We start from the raw sequence: 11340 nt of genomic DNA, 5'->3' as shown, positions 1-11340 counted from the left end.
GCCCCATCCGGGGCTTGCTGCCCCTGCCCCCCTCCCCCTGCTCCAGGTACGAAAGGCCCCACCCCGTCTCCTCACGGCCCCTTCGAGGAGGAGACAAGGTCACCCTGGGACTGCCTTTGCTGGACACTCTGTCAAGGCAGTCGCCGTCCTCACAGCCAGGCGAGCCCTTCCTCCCAGGGACCAGCCGGGGACTCAGCCCAGAATCCAGACCCAGGCCCCCTCCTGACACCAGCTTTATCCCCACTGCGTCCGGCAGACCCGGAGGCCCCCTCAGCCCAGGGGCGGGGTCCGTTCGGCTTAACTTAGCCTCCCAGAGCCCCCAGGTGCCACCCAGCCCACCCCCGCATGGGGCTCACCGCCCTCCAAACAGACGCCTGCCCCACATCTCCCTCCCACGCGGCCTCCAAATGCGCCAGGGCACACGGGCATCGTTGAGGACGAAATAGGAAAAGTCTCCTTTGGTTTGACGGTGTGTGTGCACGTGCCCTGTGTGTGCATGTGTGATGCATATGTGCATTGCTGGGTGTGCGTGTGTGTGCCCAGGTGTGAGTGTGTGTGTGCACGTGGTATGAGCGTGTGTGTGTGTGATATATGTGGTACACATGTGTGTATGTGTGACCTGTGGTGTGTGCCATGTGTGTGAGCACACGTGTGTGCGTACATGTGTGATCATGTGTGCGCGTTGTGTGCATGTGTGGGCACATGTGAGCTTGTGTGTGCATGTGTGAGTACGTGTGCGCATATGTGTGATCATGTGTGTACGTGTGCACGCATGTGTGCGAGCATGTGTGTGCGTGTGTGAGCACATGTGAGCGTGTGTGCGTGTGTGAGCACGTGTGCACGTGTGTGAGCACATCTGTGCATGTGTGTGATCATATGTGTGCGTACATGTGTGCGCGTGTGTGTGCATGTGTGAGCACATGCGAGCGTGTGTGAGAGCATGTGTGTGAGCACGTGTGCACGTGTGTGTGCATGTGCGCGCATGTGTGTGATCATGTGTGTACGTGTGCACGCATGTGTGCGAGTGTGCGTGTGTGAGCACATGCGAGCGTGTGTGCATGTGTGAGCACGTGTGCACATGTGTGAACACGTCTGTGCGTGTGTGATCATATGTGTACGTGTGCGCGCATGTGTGCAAGCATGCGTGCGCGTGCATGTGCGTGTGTGAGCACATGTGAGCGTGTGTGTGAGCATGTGTGTGTGAGCACGTGTGTGCGTGTGTGTGTATACGTGGGTCTGTTTCTCTTAAGAACCGATCCATGACCACCTCCCCAGGTTCACCTGTCCTCTCCGGGTGGGAGAAGGGGACTTTCCAGGGGAGGCAAACGCACTCAGTTCACACAGCTGACAAGCCACAGGGTCCTTGCTCTGGCCATCACATCTGTTCACCTTGCAAGATGGTCCTTGGCCCCACGTGAACAGCACTTTCCTGAGGACATGGTGACACTCTTGTCAAAGCCTGAACTTGCTCCTCGGACCAAGGGCTTAAGGGCTCACAGCCACCGGCCTCATTCTGCGGCAGAAACCTGGTCGTGGGATCCCCAGCAGCAGCGTGGTGGGAACACGTTCTGCTTTGCAGGTGCCCGGCCAGGGGCGCTGGGGAGTCCAGCAGCTGGGCAAACCCCGAGGACAAGGGGGAGGGCTCCTTCCCGGGCCCAGGCCCCGGCGCCCGAGTGAGGCGGCCTGGGGGGATGGCGGCGCCTCCTGCGGCCCGGGGCCTGGGGACAGCAGCTCACGCGTCGCTGCCTTGCTGGCTCGAGGTTCTGGGAGTTGGAAAGGGCCCGTCCTGCAGGTGGCCGCTCCAAGGAGCCCCCGGAGCCCGCCTCAGACCGCGAGCGTGCACGCTGTGGTGTCCGGGCCCACCCCGGACCGCTGACCCACAAACTCCGGCCGGCCGGGGGACCGCATTTGGGATCCCCCTCGCCAGGTGACTTCCCACGGGCCAGCGCTCCCGGGTGCAGATGGGAGGGCGTGTGGGGGGTGGGGAGGCAGGGGCGGGTCACAGCCTGGATCACGGGAGGGTCTGTGCACCACCTGGCGTCTGCGGTGCTGGGGAGGCTGTCCCGGGGCAAACGAGGCTGCCAGTGTCCACTGAGGCAGGCACGTGGCCTGCAGCCACCCGCTGCTCGGGGGCTATGGGTCCAAGCTGTGGGTCTCAGGAGGCCTGTTCTTACTGTAATTTCTGGAAGGCAAGGCACAGTCATTCCTGAGGCAGTCTTCGCTTCCTCTAGGTGGTGCCAGGCCTTCCTTCCTCTCGCGCAGTGGAAGTGGGGGCCGCTCACCCTCTCCACACGACGCGGGCCCGTCCGTGAGCCCCGGGCCTCCCCTGCTCGCTGCTCACCTGGCACTTCGTGGTGGGGAGGCTGAGGGCTCCGGCGTCCGAAGAAGCGTTGGGCCGGTTCCCACCCGGGCCCCCGGAGCCTCTCCGTTGCCTTCCACCTTCTGCCGACCCTGCAGGGCAGGGTGGTGTCTGAGTCCGCACGGAGGTGGCCCTGTTCCTTCCGGTGAGGCCCAGGGCTCTGCATTTGCAGGGGCCTCAGAGACTCATGTCGGAGCAGGACTTGTGGGAGCCAGTGGGGCCTCGCTGTGACGGGGCCCCAGTAGACCGGGCCCCACATCGGGACCTGGCAGATTCCCAAGAACGTCAGGTCCCGGGTGTGGGCAGGGACACTATCTCCCTGGGTGCAGTTTCCACCAAGAAAGGTGTCTCATTACACAGGCCAAGGCCGGAGCGTCTCCTGCCTTCCTCCCGGCCACGGGTGGGGACCAGTGCGGTGGTGGATGCCCAGCGCTCAGGGTCATCGCTGTCAGGTCGGGGCAGGATGACAGTACTCTTGGTACAGGGGGTGGGCAAACCCATTTCTTAGGCACAAAACTTTCCATGAAGCAGTTGACCTAGATTCTTTCAACGGTTCAAGCTCAGGCAAGTTCTTCTGTCTGGAAACCTCACTTTGCCTGTCAGATGCTTACGAGCAGCACACAGCCTTGTGGGGTGTCTTCTCTGCTGAGAAGAAGGACTTTCGGCCCTGGGGTCCGAGCCTGCGGCACATGCTTTCAGGGCTTCCACTCCTCGCGGCCTCCCAGGCCGCCAAGGTGCAGGCGAGGTGCGTTTTCTGCAGCAAATTTCCCTCTTTGTCACAGAGACAAGCACCAATCCAGGGTCCAAGCCGCCCACCTGCGCCTGTCCTGGCCGACACTTAGATGACCCTGCACGTCCCCTGGCTTCACGTCTGTCTCTCCAACTGGACCCTTTGCTCAGGGGAGAAAGGGGCTGCTCATCAACCGGGACGTGTCTCACACCTCGGAAAGTTGCCGGCACTCGGAAAGGGCTGGAAGGCAGGCCCGAATCCACAGCCGAGGGAAGAATCAAGCAGCGGCTGGTGGTGGCCCCAGGACCGTCACGCCAGCGTCTTCCCAGGCTGGACTTCCTTCCAGTGGCTCTGAGCTGGGCTGGACGGGGTGTGCTGGGAGCACATCCTCTCCCCACACACGGGACCTGTCAGCCCTGCAGCACAACGACCCGGAGGGCAGCCCGCACACACGCAGCTCCAGGAGAAGTCCTCCCAAGGTCTCAGTGCCTCGAGCCGCAGGGTCCTCACTGGAGGAGCCGTGACCCAGCCCGAGCCCGGGGCTCTGCTCCCCACAGACTCAGGGTGCCGCACATCTTTGGGGGTTTCGAATTGCTCGGCCTGTGCAGGAAAGAAAGAAATGTCCTGTCACTAGAAGAAAAGAGCCCATCAGAATGGTTTCAGGATGTGCTTGGGGACGGAGGAACCTGAGCCACGGGGACGCTGCTGTGTGTGAGGGCAGGACACCTGGGAGGCTCTGGCCTCACAGATGAAGGGGCTCTCACCCGGTTCCAACCTGCCTCATGTTGCCCTGAATGCGTGAGCTCCAGGCGACACGTGGGTGCAGACCACCTCCTGACAACAGTGACCGACAAAGACATGCTTCCTGCAGCCTGAGGCATGTAGACAGACGTCCACACCAGAGATGCCCAGGATGAGTATGGACGTCCACACCGCAGGCTGCCCCGGGAGGACACGGACGCCCACACCGCGGGCTGCCTGGGGGGACACGGACCTCCACACCGCGGGCTGCCCCGGGAGGACACGGACGTCCATACCACGGGCTGCCCGGGAGGACACGGACGTCCACACCGCGGACTTCCCCGGGAGGACACGGACGTCCACACCGCGGGCTGCCCCGGGAGGACACGGACGTCCACACTGCGGGCTGCCCCGGGGGGACACGGACGTCCACACCGCGGGCTGCCCGGGGGGACACGGACGTCCACACCGCGGGCTGCCCGGGGGGACACGGACGTCCACACCGCGGGCTGCCCCGGGGGGACACGGACCTCCACACCGCGGGCTGCCCCAGGGGGACACGGACCTCCACACCGCGGGCTGCCCCGGGGGGACACGGACCTCCACACCGCGGGCTGCCCGGGGGGACACGGACCTCCACACCGCGGGCTGCCCCGGGGGACACGGACGTCCACACCGCGGGCTGCCCGGGGGGACACGGACGTCCACACCGTGGGCTGCCCGGGGGGACACGGACCTCCACATCGCGGGCTGCCCCGGGAGGACACGGACGTCCACACCGCGGGCTGCCCGGGGGGACACGGACCTCCACACCGCGGGCTGCCCCGGGGGGACACAGACCTCCACACCGCGGGCTGCCCCGGGGGGACACGGACGTCCACACCGCGGGCTGCCCCGGGGGGACACGGACGTCCATACCGCGGGCTGCCCGGGAGGACACGGACGTCCACACCAGGGGCTGCCCCGGGAGGACACGGACGTCCATACCACGGGCTGCCCGGGAGGACACGGACGTCCACACCAGGGGCTGCCCCGGGAGGACACGGACGTCCATACCACGGGCTGCCCGGGAGGACACGGACGTCCACACCACGGGCTGCCCCGGGGGGACACGGACGTCCACACCGCGGGCTGCCCGGGGGGACACGGACGTCCACACCGCGGGCTTCCCGGGGGGACACGGACCTCCACACCGCGGGCTGCCCCGGGAGGACACGGACGTCCACACCGCGGGCTGCCCCGGGGGGACACGGACCTCCACACCGCGGGCTGCCCGGGGGGACACGGACCTCCACACCGCGGGCTGCCCTGGGGGGACACGGACGTCCACACCACGGGCTGCCCGGAGGGACACGGACCTCCACACCGCGGGCTGCCCCGGGGGGACACGGACGTCCACACCGCGGGCTGCCTGGGGCAGGGTGTGGAGACCTTCGGTTGTGACACACGCTTTTCCACTGGCAACTTTTCAAGGCTTTTTTTTGTTTCCTCAGCACAGGAACCGTCCTGCAAAGGGCCTGAGTCATACGTTGATGACATCAAAGACTGTTTGTCTTGGTCTGCAGCCTGTTTGGGTTCCAACCAAGATAAATTGCAAACTGGCTCAAGCCGCTAACACACACGCACGTTTCCAGCCGTGCCTGGTGAGGAGAGCACCGTGTGCTCAGGGTGTGTGGCCCAGCGCCCCGTCCCATCCTTATTCGCAAGTCGCTGATGGAACACAGCAGAGGGCACGTGTGCGGGCCGCCCGGCGCCCCTGCCACCTGCTGGCACCCAGCGTGCTCTGGGCAGTGGCAAAATTGCCCTCTCGCCCCCAGGAGCGGGGGGTGGGGGGCGACACAGAGGGAGGCCCTGCCCTCTGCCCCAGCTTCCCACAGCGGAAGCTGGGACCCGTGGGGCGGGATTCCCACCGGGGTCTCCCCGGGCTGAAGCCACACTGCTCCCTGCAGGTTCCCCTCCCTGCGTCGTGGAACTGGGGCTCCCACCTCCGTCCCCCGTCTCCATGGGGACGGCCCTCAGCTCCCAGGGGCCGAGACTCACGGCTCCTTGCCGGGCCGTCCATAGCGTGGGCATTTGTGGGAAGATTACAGCGCGTCCTGCAGCCCCGGGCCGGGGAGGACGTTGCTGCCAGAGGGCCAGGCTGCCCGGGCACCTCCCTGCTGCAGGTCAGCAGCTGGGGCCCTAAGCACACCCACCCTTCGGGCTGCACATGCACGGGGTGACAGGAAGGGGCCGGACCGCCGGGCACCGGAGCTCTGTCCTCACACCCCTCGAGGAGCACACTTTTGTGACCTTCTGGGATGCAGGAACCCCCCCCCCCCCCCAGAGCCAGACTGGAAGGAGGAAGAACGAGCTGGATGTGGCCGGGACGCGCTTGTCCTACCGGCGCCACTGTGGCGTCCGCTGCGATGTGACATGAGCTGCACGGGAGCTCTCCCTGCCCTGGAGGAGGTCACACGGCCCTGGCATTCACTGGGGACTCGAGGAGTGTGCCGCGACAGGAGCCGAGGAGCCCAGAGCCATCGAGGCACGGCCAGCGTGCTCCCAGCTCCGGGGCCCAAGTGCCCTGTGTCCTGACCCAGGGGCCGCTGCACCCAGACTGCACAGTGACAGTGCAGAACTAGGTCTTCCCGCTGCAGAGGGAGGTCAGGGGTCCTCCTGTCCACCCTCCCGCTCCCCCCACACCGGCCCCCAAACTCGAGACCCGCGAGTACTCCCGAATCGCCGGCTCACTTCCGAATGCCTCCTGTGCCATGCAGTCTGCGCCTGGGATCCGGGGGCGGGGACAGAGCAGGGCACGGGACCTCAGGGACTCCTCCTTCTCGAGGAGCCTGGCTCTGGTCGAGCAGACAGGCGAGAAGCAAACGAGGTCGCTCAGATCCCAGGAAGTGGTTGTTGGGGGGAAATAAATACAGGACACACCAGACTTGCCACGGACAGCGGGGCCAGCTGAGGCCAACGAGGCGGCGCGAGGGCCAGGACCCAGTGAGCATAGAGCCGCTGTGCGGACCGCGCCGTGCAGAGCAGCCGCGCGGGGCGGCTCCCGCCAAGACCCGGGATGGGACGGGCTCCGGTGTCCCGGCCGCAGACAAGGCTGGGGGCCGTCGCCTCAGCTGGAAGGGAACGGGGCTGCCCTTGGGACTTTGCGGGCCCGGGAGGAGCCCGATTTTACCCTAAACACGGTGAAACCAAGCCGCCCATGTCGCCCGGGAGACGGAGAAACCCCTGAGCCGGGCCAGTGAAGCAAGCGGCTGGCACGGCCCGTCCGGCCCCCTCGCCTCATCACTGTCACCCGCACACACACTGGAGGACCCTCCACGGCCCTCCCTGCGCGTCCACGTTGGCACACGGTGAGCGCAGAGCCCCTGGAAGCCCGGCGCCGGGCAGACCCGGGCCCCAGGCTGGGTGGCGTGCCAGTGCCCAGGCAGCACCGGGGAGAGCGGCCGGCTGGTCGGCCCGGAGCTGGAGGCCAGGCTCTGGCTGTGCCACGTGAACTGCCCCGGGCCCAAGGAGTGCTGCACCTGCGGAGCCTCGTGGGACAACACGCGGTGGCCAGAGGGAGGGGGGCCGGGTGTCCATCAGGTGCCTGAGAAAGGGCAGGGCCGCCAAGTCCCCAGGGCCTGTGGGCACATTAAGTGGGGCTCTAGGAAGCTGTCTGGATGGGAGAACAGAAACGTGGCCTTCCCGGAGATGAGCAAAGCGTTTGCACGGTCCCGGAGATGAAACCCGCGTGCTCCAGTGACGTCGAGCCCAACTCTCCCGCACAGCCGCCTCCCGTCCGGGCCCGTCTGGACGGCTCCCAGCGCAGAGCAGGCTCGGTGCGTGAGGCCGGCCGGTGACCTGGCCCGGGGCGGAGCGGGCGTCCCCGGCCCGCCTCCCTGCGGCGGCCTCCCCGGGCATTCCCCGCGGTGTCGGAGAGTATTTTCTCAGTGATAACTAAGAAAGAAAGCAGGTCACCGGGCACTTCCCCCCATTGTTTCCCCTTTTTATCGCCGGCTGAACAACCACAGCTGCCCCCCGGGGCCAAGCCCGGCGGTCTGAACACAGGAAGCCCGGGCTCCCAGAAGCCGGCCTCTCGGCGAGGGCACTGAACACAGCCAGAACCTGTGAACACCTGACCTGACGGATGTCGGATCCTCCCGTTCCGGAAAGGGCAGGCCCGGGTGCGAGGCTGGGGAGGAGGGCACAGGTGCTGCCCCAAGTGCTGCCGGAGAGCCGTCCGGGGGCCCCCCGAGGCCGCGGCCCCACCGGCGACTCACGCCTTCCTGAGCTTGTTGCCTCAGCGGGAAATCCAGCCAAGTGTCCCGTGCGCCCTCCCTCACGGGCCAACAGAGAGGGCCAGACAAACTGTAAAGTGCTGTGTCAGCTACCGCGGTGTCAGTGGGCGCTCCTCTGGCCCCGCGCTCCGCCCCCGGCAGGGCGGTGTCCTGGGAGCGGCTCACCCGGCAGGCCTAGGGGTGCGAGGCCGGGAGGACTGGCAGGAGCGGACGTGGCCGTGGCCAGCCCCGGCGTGGCAGGAGACACCCCTTCTCCCGCCAGCGAGGGGCTCCTCCTCAGTTTTGGAGGACATTTTCAAGGTCACCTGGGTCATCCTTCCGTCACATTCTGGACTGTTCCCAGCAGGCCCCATGGTCCTGGTGGGCCGCGCTCCCCGAGGAACGTTCCGGTTCTGGAGACTGCTGACAGCCACACAGTTCCCGGATCTCACCTGCAGGTCTTGGCCACACCCCTTCAGAGGATGCGCGTCACATACAAGTCCTCTCCGCCACGGCAGCCCCTAAACGATGTGAGGAGCAGGAGTGCATTTGTCGAGCGGCACCCGGCAAACAAACGGTGATTATCTGCTTTTGTGAGACGCTGTGGGTTCAGAACGAGCAAAGCACCACAGCTTTTTTGCTAGGACTCTCAGAGAAGAACAGGCTTTAAATAGATGATGGATTGTAACAGCGGTAACAAGAATGATGACGATACACAGATGGAGAGACAGAGATGGATGGGTAGATGCAGGTAAGTAAGAGATGATAGACAAATGGCACACAGACAGACAGACAGGCACGGATAGATGACAGACGCTTGTTTTCGAGACGACTGGGGACACATCACGGTGGCCTTGAGCAAGGTGCCCTATGAAGCCTGAGGGAGGAGCTCAGTCCAGGAGTTCAAGAAAACCTGATGAGGAGGCAGAGCCTGCGGCGGGCGCCTTAGCGTGCTCTCACAAAACAAAACGCTTTTACTCCTCCGAGTAACATGGATTAAGTTCTCCTCGATGTCCTGGCCTTTTTCCTTTTCACATTCATCTATCAGTTTCATCTGCCATATGCAAGCGCTGGGTGCGGGTGCGGGGCCTGAGAGACGCCCAGAGGCCGCCCGCGGTGCCGTGGGTCTGGCGGGGTACACGGGGCACGGCAGCTCGGCGATGAGGGTCGCTCCGGGCTGTGCATTCACGGAAGGTGCGCCCAGAGCTGGGGGCCGAGAAGGTTCTTGCAGGAAGTGTTTTCGGGCCATGGACAGACGACGGGGATTAGTTAGCAGGACCAGGGACCCCGGGTACGGCTGGAGTGTAGATGTAGGGGGCCCTCAGGCATGGGGACATTGCAGAGGCAGCAGGACCACCGTATTTACCCTGAGGACAGTGATGTGACCCAAGGAGGCCTTCCGAGCGGAGGGGTGACATGACGGCATCGGGGGCATGGCCAGGAGGGTGGGAGCCGGCCCCCAAGGTAACCCAGGTGGGGAGAGAGGCCTGGCCAGGTGGGGGTGCAGGGAGGGCGGCCAGCCGGGAAGCAAGATGCAGGGGTGAGGCCCCAGTTCCTGACAGGCAACAGGGCCCAGGACGCTCAGAGAAGGCACAGTCCTGGAGGACAGGTCTGTTCCTGACACATCGCATGTGACTATCCTTGGACTCCATCGACCTGACAGCCGTGGGGACCTGGCCGGGGAATCGGACGCAAAGCTGTAAACGTGTGCCTGTCACGGAAGGGGCTCTAGGACCGCAGGACCCCTGTCGGCAGGTTTGCTGGCGCCGGATGGACTGCGCAGGGGAAGGGGGAAGTGGAGGAAAGAGGCCCCCCAGACCTCAGTGTCAGGCCTTGTCTGTCGCTGCCACGTTCACACACCCTCTGCTCCAGGAGCAGATCACAGGTTGCCGACCTGAAAGTGACTTTCCTTAGGCCCCCTCCCGGCAGCATGCCAGGGCAACTCTGCCAGTGTAGACACCACACAAGGTCAGAAAGTGGACGGCATGCAAGCCCATTTCGGTGGCATCAATGAGGGTGGGTTCCTGGGAGTGGGTTCCTGGGAGGGTGGGCCCCCGAGGATGGGCCCCAGGGGGTGGGTCCCCAAAGACGGGTCCCTGGGAGTGGGTTCCCGGGGGGTGGGTCCCCAAAGACGGGTCCCTGGGAGTAGGTTCCTGGGGGGTAGGCCCCCGAGGATGGGCCCCAGGGGGTGGGTCCCCAAAGACGGGTCCCTGGGAGTGGGTTCCCGGGGGGTGGGTCCCCAAAGACGGGTCCCTGGGAGTGGGTTCCCGGGGGGTGGGTCCCCAAAGACGGGTCCCTGGGAGTGGGTTCCTGGGGGGTAGGCCCCCGAGGATGGGCCCCAGGGGGTGGGTCCCCAAAGACGGGTCCCTGGGAGTGGGTTCCCGGGGGGCGGGTCCCCAAAGACGGGTCCCTGGGAGTGGGTTCCCCGGGGGGCGGGTCCCCAAAGATGGGTCCTTGGGAGTGGGTTCCTGGGGCGGTGTGCTCCCAAGGATGGGCCCCCGGGGGTGGGTCCCTGGCCCTGGGAGACCCACCAAGGACAACAGCGTTCCCCAGTGTGTGCGGTCCCTGGGCCTAGTGCCTTCTGCACTGGCTCCCAGCTCTACTAAGATTCTCTAAGTAATTCCCTACAGAAGGAATCTCCAAGTATCCAATGTGGCTTCTGCTGTCCTGAGGGCCACACAGAGAACTGTGTGAGAACAGCATTCATGGGGGGGGCGGTGAGAAAGGGGCCAGGAGGGTGGCAACAAGAAGCGGTGGGCGGTATAACCAGGGCGGTTTGGGCAGCCGGCACAGAAGCACACCGCAGACCGGCGTGGAGAAGAGACCCGGGGAAGCAGAGGCCGCTGCTCGGACATACCACTGTGTTTTCTGTGGAGAAGAAAGAGGTGGGGCACCTCTGTTTGGCCCTGGGCACAGGTAGCAGGCGGGGCACAGGGGCGGGCAGAGGTGGGACCGCTGGGGGAGGGCCTGCTGGGGGCGGGGGGGCGGGAGCGGGCTGGGTGTGCACAGGAGGAAGGGGCCGGGAAGGTGCCCAGCAACACGGGTGTGGGGGTCACGGGACGGAGTGGGGCCGCGGCAAGGGGCCTGGGGTTGAGGTCACCGCACTGACTACTCCGGGCACCACACACATTGCCGGCAGGGGGCGCCGCTGGCCGTGCGTGGGGTCTTTCATCTCTCCCTTCTCGTCCACGTGGCGCCCCTGCAGGTGACCGAGTGACCCTGGTGCCCCTGCGGGTGACAGAGTGACCCCAGGC

The 11340-nt window shown here is 65.5% G+C and overlaps 1 long non-coding RNA gene across 1 annotated transcript; it reads left to right on the top strand.

Moving 5' to 3' along the window:
- The first annotated feature begins 8355 nt into the window (after positions 1-8355).
- On the top strand, positions 8356-11005 carry LOC116738095. The gene is made up of 3 exons (XR_004343701.1): positions 8356-8837; positions 9750-9841; positions 10871-11005. It is a non-coding gene; the product is annotated as an uncharacterized LOC116738095 (long non-coding RNA).
- Positions 11006-11340: the final 335 nt, after the last annotated feature.

Source organism: Lynx canadensis, chromosome B2 (genome assembly GCF_007474595.2).
Source record: "Lynx canadensis isolate LIC74 chromosome B2, mLynCan4.pri.v2, whole genome shotgun sequence".
NCBI lineage: Eukaryota > Metazoa > Chordata > Mammalia > Carnivora > Felidae > Lynx > Lynx canadensis.
This window is presented reverse-complemented; position numbering and strand designations above follow the sequence as displayed.